The 9,510-nt window shown below is 44.8% G+C and overlaps 1 pseudogene; it reads right to left on the bottom strand.

Annotated features, from left to right (window-relative positions):
• Window positions 1-291: 291 nt before the first annotated feature.
• On the bottom strand, window positions 292-8,472 carry LOC123181582 (uncharacterized; annotated as a pseudogene).
• Window positions 8,473-9,510: the final 1,038 nt, after the last annotated feature.

Genomic DNA, 9,510 nt, shown 5'->3' with positions numbered 1-9,510 from the left:
AAACAAGGTCATGATTTAACTATGAAAATGTTAAAATTGCAAGCCACAAACAAGGTCATGATTTAACTATGAAAATGTTAAAATTACCAACATCAGATATTTAAGCATTGCAAAACAAACGTTTTATATGGCAATTTGTGTTGTTGCAAGGATGACAATTTCATTTAGCAAGCACGGCAAATCCTGGCAAGAAACTGAACATTGCCAGGATTTGCCATGCTTGCTAAAGGATTGACATCCACGCGACAACATAATTTGCTATAAAAAAACTTTTGTTTTGCCATGCTTACATATCTGACGTTCGCTGGTTATCAAAGCGCTTTAATTATTGCTCTTGCCTCCGTGCGTGGCTCTCTACTGGGAATTTACATGTACAACGGCGTGTGGTCGGTTACAAGTCCTACCAAAATTCTGCTCCCCGTGCATGCAGCTACTACCAGTTCCATAGCAGAACGGGGAAGACAAAAATAAATAATGGAAACCAGTGGAACTATGTAACCTATTTTTGTATGAGCAGGAAGAAAAACTGTTCCGTGTCCTCCAGCGTTGCCAAGCTCCTTTGGAGAGGGGAGATCCGGGGGTTAGAGGAAAGAATGCGTATTCACAACCACGGCGCCTTCACGCTTCGTCTCTTCTGCAGCAATAATGTGACATGCTCGCCTCTTGTCGGATTGCCGCGAGAGAAAACATGGTGTATCAACACTGATGGGCCGGATCTTGCAGCTGGCGTGATCGATTTTCGGATATCTCTTTTGGTTCTTCCGGTTTTACTACTGTTATTGTCCCAGCGGCTTTTGTTTGTAACCCGACTTCTGCCTCTCTAGCAACTTCACCTTGCTCTTGAGCTTCTTGTCCAGTTTCTTAATGTATTTCTCTTCCCTTTCGCGGTCGGCAATGCCCGGCCAGAACACTTGCCCAGTTAACGGCCACAGCCATTGGTCCGTCCCGGGGTGCATGCCGTCATCCGCTTCCTCTGCTAGATCCTCGTCCATGCTTTTCAGGAGGGTGAAATCGAAGAACTTCACCCACATCTCGTTTCTTTCCTCGCGCAGATGCTGCTCTTTGCTCTCTCCAGTGACAGGGTTAAGGTACACCATCTTCCTTCCACTGTGATAAGCCCAGATATTTACAAGGATTTCCAGTATTCGACAATAGCAGTGCCTTTTCTGGGGTAAAGATGATGGCTGAGTTGAGATGGCATCTGTATTGAATTATAAAGATAAGTTAGGGGGGGGGGGGGGGGGGGGGGGGGGAATGGTCACCTCAGGTTGTGATGCTCCAAGCAAGCATGAAGCTGGCTCGGTATTGTTTCCATTCAAGCTATGAAGCGAATCAACAAACATCCTGCAAAACATGACTCAATGAAAATAATGAACACATAAAGATAAGTGAATACCTCCTAAAAATATGGATCATTACCTTGTGAACATGATGAACTTTAAAAATGACGGGGTGGGCATTACCCAACTATGAAGAGTAGACCAATAATCGCCATCATTGGGCATTGGCGGCAGGGCTGCAACGCCCTCTGGTAATCCGTACATATTCCTAAATGCGTCCTCAAAAAGAGTTCTGCCAAATAACAATGAAGGTAAAGCCTAAGCAAGCAGATTGGAATAGAGCATTGTATAAATCTCTTGCCTAATACACCATGGCAGCTACATCGTCAAACAATGATGCAAAAGGTAGGAACAAATAGCACAAGTCCCTTCAGATCAAGTTGAAGCAAAGGAAAAATGTAATAGTGCACTGAAGACAAAATGATTTGGGGAGTGGTTCCTCACCCTATTGCCTGAACTCAAAGGAACATAACCAAAAAAAATAACTAAATAGAAACATGCGAAGACTTCAAAAGGCACCTGCAATGACCAGCATTTAGGCAATCACACGTTGACCAAAAGTTGGATGTTTGATCAGTATCCATTGGCACCCAGTAGTATATAACATCCTCATGATTTTCCCCAGCCATAGTTTTCTCTAAGGTTTCTTCAGCACTTTCAGACAAGGAAACCTGATGAGAGAGAAAGATTAAAAACATAATCATATCCTGTTTCATAAAAAAAACATCCAAGAGTTGATATTTATGCCAGTCTTCAAAAAAGCAATATAGGCAAAATGTACTTTTTTAGTACAAACTAGTATTAAGCAGCAATAATATCAGATATCAAATTCAGAGAATGCACCATTATGACCAGTGGAACTATTGCTGCTTAAAAATATCATTATGTAGGATCATTGCTGCGTGGATGAATGACTGAAATGAAAAGTTACTTAATAGCTTTACTGGAGCAGGCCGTATAAATAGATATTGTCCACCCAGAAAACCTAAAATACCAGGGTATTTAAATTTGACCTGTGTGTTCAGGGTGTAGAAAAGTTTCTATAGCAGCATATACTGGACATAACACAAGAGAAGAACAAATTGACTTCCATAGTTCCATGGTTAAAATAAAATGATTGCAGAATCTGAACTCTTTTTCTTCCTGGAAGAATACAAGTTTCTCAACAAGTTCACAAAACTAATATGGCCAAAAGTGACACAGGACTGAGGAAAATCAATGAGAAATTCATAATTTGTACCTTCCTTCCAGCAGCTCGCCATGACTGGAAACCTATCCACGGTAACTTATGTACAGTATCAATTCTGTTCGCAATGGCAAACATAGCACCAAATTCACAAAGAAGATCACGATAGTACGTATCGTCTAGAACCGAAAGCCGCATAACAGCATCAACATCATCTGATCTGGGTCTCCTGGCTCCTTTTGACTGACACAAAATTTATCCAAAAAAATCAGAAGTGGTGAATGCAACTTTAACTAGCAAGACCAACAGGTAGGAATAATACAATAAAGCATTGTGCAGATAAACATACATGAACTTTAAAATTTAATTGCTAGAAAGGCTAGCAATTCCAATGAACTCCAAATTTTGATTCTTAAAAAATAACAAAGTGGAAACGATCCACACTGCCAAACTAAAAACAGAAGTTGAACACACAAGCACAGTTAGGTCAAACTGTGCCCGGACTTACAAGAGTAATGCCACGATATAAAGAACCATGGTGTAAAAATGGCCATGCGCCCTCTCCACGGTAAATCTCATATATACAGACGGGCTGCCCAGTTCTTTCCAGTTCGCCTTCATCACGTTCATTTCCTTCAGGCTTCATCCTTTCCGATTTTCGGGCATTTCTGTACACCTCATCCCATGTTAACAGAGGTTTTTCCACCCTTTCATCAATCTACATAGCACAAAAGTATATGATTTTTTGTCCAGAATATTACATTTTAGTATTGTTCGAGAAGAGGGATTATGTTAAAACAACAACAAAAAACTCACCTCCTCCATTTCTCTCATCTCAATGTCTTCAAAGATTTCAACTTCACTTAGATCATCCCAATCAGACTGGGTAGGGTAGTCATATGAAGAAGTATCATTGCTATCAGAATCGATTGTCCAATTACTTTGAGCTGATTCCCCTAAGAGAATACCAGCAATTCTTGTGTGGATATGTCTTTCATCTTCTGAAGAACTATTGCCCAGTGCAGCTTTCGACTCGAAAGGATCCCATAACCATGTTCTCTCTTTAACTTGAGAGAAGGAAAGTGGTAATCTTGCATCTGAAGGATAGTGCAACACACTTTCAAGAAGCTTAACATGAGCAACAATACAATCATATGCTAACATGTTTTTTGAAAGTAGCTTCCCCTCCAAAGCAACAGAATAGGCAGTGTCCAAAAGTCCCTTTTCTCCTAAAATCCGCATGAAAGCTGAAGCTGCTGTGCTTGGGTCGCCAGAATTAAAAAGGAAGGCATGAATACCATCAGTGACCTGAAAATAACAAACATGTTTGTGAAAAGGATCTCCCAACACAACAGTGGCAAAGCAAATACTCCCTTTGTTAAGCAAATGTAGGACGTTTTTGCAGTTTAATTTAAACTGCAAAAATGTCTTACATTTGTGTACAGAGGGAGTAACATATTATGGAATGGATTAAGTAGCATACATATTTTGTTATAACAGTTAGATTTGGCGCAATGATTGGAATTTCAGAGGACATAGACCGCAATAACAAAGGAGGGAAACCAGGTTCCTGTCTTAAAGATCCATAGAGAACAATATCAACAAACATTAGCAGGTTTCCGATATCATGTGTCATGGGGAAATGCTTTACAGAATCATCAGGAAATCCTATATGAGATGCAAGTTCCTGTACAAAGAAAAAAAAAAGGATAGTCAGTGGAGCCAAAGATGACCTGATATGGGACAACCAGTAGTCTCCCTCTCCCATGTGTGTAATGAATCCATTTCACAGCACCTAAATGTTTATGCAAATAAATATATATCACATATAACATGCCATGCATCAGTCGTCTAGTGCCTTCAGTCAAACATAGGAAGACCTTGCAGTCCGAACTCCTCTAAATAAAAATTGCTATTTTCGACAGTACAAGGCATTTCTGCCAAGATTCACGACGAAAATACTTTATAATATTACCTGGAAAGCAGAGTTATAGGTGTCACTGCCATTTCCACAGAAAAAGATGAACTGCACTCCCAATTTTTTAGTTCTTGCCATGTCCATGACATGTGGAGCTGATGTACGCAAGACTGTTACATAATCCCATGGTAATTCATCAAAGAACAGGTAGCTCCCAACAACCAAAACAACAATATCTTCTTCTTTGATTCCATGTTGATTCCTTATAGTTCCTTGAGAATGTGACAAGCCGTATCGTTTAGCAGCCCAGATATCAACCGGAGAACCAGGAATCACCAAGAAATTCCCAGTATCAAGTGGAGAGTATAATAACTAAAATCAGAAAGATAAAAGTCAGATAAAGGCTATGCTCATCTTTAGTTTAATTATTTCAGAATACAAAGTTGGGGCAACACATACAGGGAGGTGGCTATCTGGAAACACAACGTCAGTGCATGCATTAAAATGAGCTCGCCAATCTTCAATATGATTTGGAACGGACAGATGCGGCTCTGGATAATTCCTAAGGTGCTGCCCAAGAGCATCATCATGAATAAGCCAAACCACTGGTAGAAGTCGAAAAGGTTCCTGCATAAGACTGAACACAACATAAACGTGCTGAGTTGGAAAACAAATAATGTTGTGATAAAGGGGAAAGAAAATCCAAAATTGTAAAACAAAAGAATAACTCGTTTAATAACACAAAATTTAGTGAAACGGCAGAATTGGAGCAGTTGTCATTTAGGGTGTGTTTAGTTTTGATTGGACTGGAATGGAACGGGTTCGTTCTGCAGCCGGTCAATATTCCTGTGTTTGGTTGAGGAATATACCCGGGAGATGCGGAACGCACCAATACTTCCGAATCGGTGGAATTCCATCGCTCCGCCTCCGCCCCGAGGCTCTCCTCTCCCTCTTGTCTCTCCACTCTTAGCCGCCGCTCTGTCATCTCATCTCTCCCGCTCGTCTTTCTCCCTCACAGCCGGCCGTCTCGTCTCTCCCAGCGATAGGAGGAGCGGCCGTTCTGCCGCCGGCACATCTGGGCGAAGGAAGGAGGAGCGGTCGTCCTGCCGCAGGCACATCTGTGCGGCAGCAGCGGCTAAGGAGGAGAGCAGCGGCCAGCTTGGGCGGAGCAGTGGCAGCGGAAGGAGCAGCATCAAGCATGGGCTGCGGCAGTGGTTGGTGGTTGCCGGTGGTGGCCTCACCTGCTAGGTGGCTGCCGGACGCTGCACGAATCAATTTGTTGAGCGGCACAACATGAGCAGCTCGCGCAGCGCGAGCAGACGGCGGTCTAACACACATCCGGGTACTGGCCGGCGACTTGGAGAGGAATTGGCATGCGGCAGCTACACCACAGGAGAGAATCGGGCTCTGCTCCATCGTCCACTCTCACTTGTGTGTTTGCCAGAAACTATTGATAATCACATACATGGATATTTGTACATGCTTGTTGTTGCCTTTTGCAATTGTATATTTGTGCATGCCCGTGGACCATTTATTGAAAATTCTTTTAAATTTATTAGTAAATATATGATTGTGTATAGACTATTGATGTCATTTATTTGGCATGATTATGAAGCATGATACAATTATTGGTGATGAAAAAAAACTGTTAGTCTGAAATTGAAATAAAATGCTTCTGAAAATATAATTGCGTTGCATATATTGCCAGAAAGGCAAACACATTTGAACATTTCTCATTCCATTCCACCAACCAAACACCGAGACGTAACAGTTCTGTTCCACCTCATTATTCGTACCAAAGACAGGGATGGAACCACTCCATTCCTGTCGAATGGAAGTATAGAATAATTACATTCTGTTCCACTTGGTACTTCAACCAAACACACCCTTAGTTATCAGCAGAACCGAAATGCTTCTAGTACAACCAGAACTATTTTATTTTGGGAAGATTTATCTTTGTCAGAGACCTGTATCGCAATTATTACATGGTGCTCACATCAGAGCATATACAACCTTCCACCCAACCAATTACGTGGAATTCCATAACTAATCAGAACTCTACAGCTAGATAACAATAATGTTCAAAAGGTTCCATCATTTTCCTAGAGCATTTCATTTAAAGTGCTATATGAGACCATGACTAAGCTAAAGTAGATTGAACCGTTCCAGGAGTTGATATTCCGATTTCTGGCAACATAATGTCAACTCCAGTCCAAAATCAGCAAAAACAACCAACTAAAACAGTCATAAAATGATGCAATTAAGTCTTAAAAGGAGCAATTTACTAATATTAGTTTGTACTTTGTAGTCAAAATTGCCAAAATTTTGCAACAGTAAGTTGACTATACCAGGTGGTCATAAACAAAGGTTGCAAATAAAGGAATTAGTTGATACAGTTATACATGATGCATACTGTTTTAGCTAAATTAGACATGGAGAAACAGTATACGTGGTCGCACAAATAACTGTATCTAAAATTGTACTGTGTCCCAAAAGAAACAAATCACTGACTCACATCGAAACAACCCTTTTCCCTTCAAGAGAGCTTACGAGCACAGCATTGTATCTACAAAATCAGGTGCAGAGAGTATAAGCACCAAGAGATTAGTAAGAATAGCATGTGAATAAAGGGAAATGTTACATGTTAAGTGTTCAGTACTCACTTTGACCAATCGACATACTTCAGCTTCTCAAAGCTCACAACATTTACATGGCAAATAGTTTTCCAAATATTGTGAGCTTTCCCATCCGTGAATGCTAAAACCTGCCCCATAGCAACTCAGTCAACACTTTTCTTCTTATTTTACCAAGTGACAACTGGACTTTCACCAAAGAAGCAATCTGTCTACGGTGTGTCATGTCGTTGCAAAGCAACTCACCTCGACCTCGTATCCGAGTCCCCCAAGACTTTTTGCTAAGGTAGTGAGCATCAGGGATTCTGCGTCTATGTTCATAGTTCCCACAACCTGAAACAATGCAAAAGCCAAACTCAAGTCCATGGCATGCAGCTGCAACAAAAACAATCATACCGTACGTACGAGACTTGACCAATAAAAAAACCAACTACCCAAGCAGACACGAGGTGCATCTATCTAGGTAAGCATGTTTGTTCCTCCGCCCAATAATCTCTGATCAGTACAGATAAAATGATAGATAACTGTAGTAACACCAGCGATCAAAACCGTCCACGTTTCACTTGGGTGAACCCCAAGCAGAGCTCCACTAGATATATAGATTAAAAACGAGCATTCCTCACCGGAACCGAAATTTTGGAACTGATGCAGCTGAGCTACGAGGTACTGAGCGTGAATTATATAGAGTATGATATATATTTAAGTAGCGCGAGAGCGAGAGCGAGGGAACAGGAAGACTCACGAGCGCTAGCCTGACGGGCTCGAGGCCGGGCCACCAGCGGCGCGCGGATCTCGCGGCCTCGAGCCGGCTCTCGGTGTCGAACGCGCGCAGCACCATGCGCGAGGCCGAGAACCGCATCGCCCCTCCCCCGTCGGGCGGCGGCGGCGCCCCCTCCCCGTCCGCCGCCGCGTTGCCGTCGCCGATGGGGAGCAGCTGCCAGACGACAAGCAGGGAGGCCGTGAAGAGCGCGACGAGGAGGGCGAAGAACAGGTGGCTGGGGCGGCACGACAGCCCAGGTCGGCGCCGCCTCCGCACGGCGCCCGCAGCGGCGGCGGCCGAGGTAGACCCGCCGGCGCCGGCGGCGGGGAGGTGGTGGGCGGCGTCGGAGTGGGCCCCGCGCCGCCACATTGGAGCAGCGGCGGCGGCGGCGATCGGGGAGCCGCCTCGTCCCGGGGGGCAGTGGCTTGGCTGGCTGGGCTGGGTCAGTGGGAGCTGCGCGTTGTTGCTACCATGCCCATGCGACTCGTCACGAACCCACGAGTAGGGGTTTGATCGACTCGGGGTTGGTTCGGGTGCGGGTTTGGATTTGGCGACGCGTCACGAGGGAAGGGGAGAAGGAGGAGTGAGGAGGAGGGTTGGGGTCGATCAAGCGAATTGCAGGAGCCGAGCAACCGCCGCGCCGCGGGGGGGGGGGGACAACGAACGAATCTGTGGACTTGCGTGGCCGTGAGAGCCCGAGCAGGACGCACTACCTTTCCTCTACCTCTGTCTCGCTGTAGCGTACATATAAATATCGTATAATTCGTATTTGTATTCATTTCTATTTTAACAAAATCACAACCGACCCTAAAACCCTCGGGCGACTAGGGAGGCGGTGGACTTGACGGCGCCCGTGGATCTGATCGACGGGGCGCGATGGAGGCGGGGGGCTCGATGGCGACATCCAACCCTCCCGGCAACCAGCAGGAAGGCGGCTCCTCCCATGACCGCTCGGCCAGGGCGGCGATGGAGGAGGCGCTGGGCAAGCTCGACATCTCGGAGAGGGTGATGGCGCACCACCGAAGTGGCTTCTGGCCGGCAAAGTGCTGCACCAGAATCTATTTCATATACAGACGATCTTCAATGCCCTACGCACAGCATGGGGAAACCCTAGAGGCTTAGCTATTCGGCCCCTGGGGGAAAACATGTTTGTGGCGGAATTCGAGTCAAAACGGGATCGAGATCGGGTCTGGGACGGATCGCCCTGGCACATCAATAAGCATGCGGTGATCCTTGAGAACTTTCGGCCCCATATGCAGCCGGCTGAACTCCGCTTCGACCGGCTACAGCTTTGGGCCAGGGTAGTGAATTTTCCCTATAACATGAGGAATGATAAAATGGGGTTTAGCTATTGCCAAGCAGATTGATGATCAAGCAACTGTTGTGCAGATATACCCGGTGGGTGGCTTTCTAAGAGCCAGAGTATCGGCCAATGTATTGAAGCCTCTCCGCAAATGGATAGCGATTGAGTCGGCTAGAAGGAACAAAACAGATTGGTATGACATTCAGTACGAACAGGTGCCCACTTTTGCTTTTCGTGTGACCGACTTGGACATTCAGATCTCCTGTGCCCAACTCCAGGGAAAAGAGATGAGAAGGGTGATTTGCCATTTAAATCTTCCCTTAGGGCACCGGAAGACAAGAAGAAAACGAATTCTGGAGATAGCTCAACG

This window comes from Triticum aestivum, chromosome 1D, assembly GCF_018294505.1.
Source record: "Triticum aestivum cultivar Chinese Spring chromosome 1D, IWGSC CS RefSeq v2.1, whole genome shotgun sequence".
In the NCBI taxonomy this organism is placed as follows: domain Eukaryota; kingdom Viridiplantae; phylum Streptophyta; class Magnoliopsida; order Poales; family Poaceae; genus Triticum; species Triticum aestivum.
The sequence above is the reverse complement of the archived record's forward strand: the minus strand, read 5'-3'. Positions and strand labels throughout refer to the sequence as shown.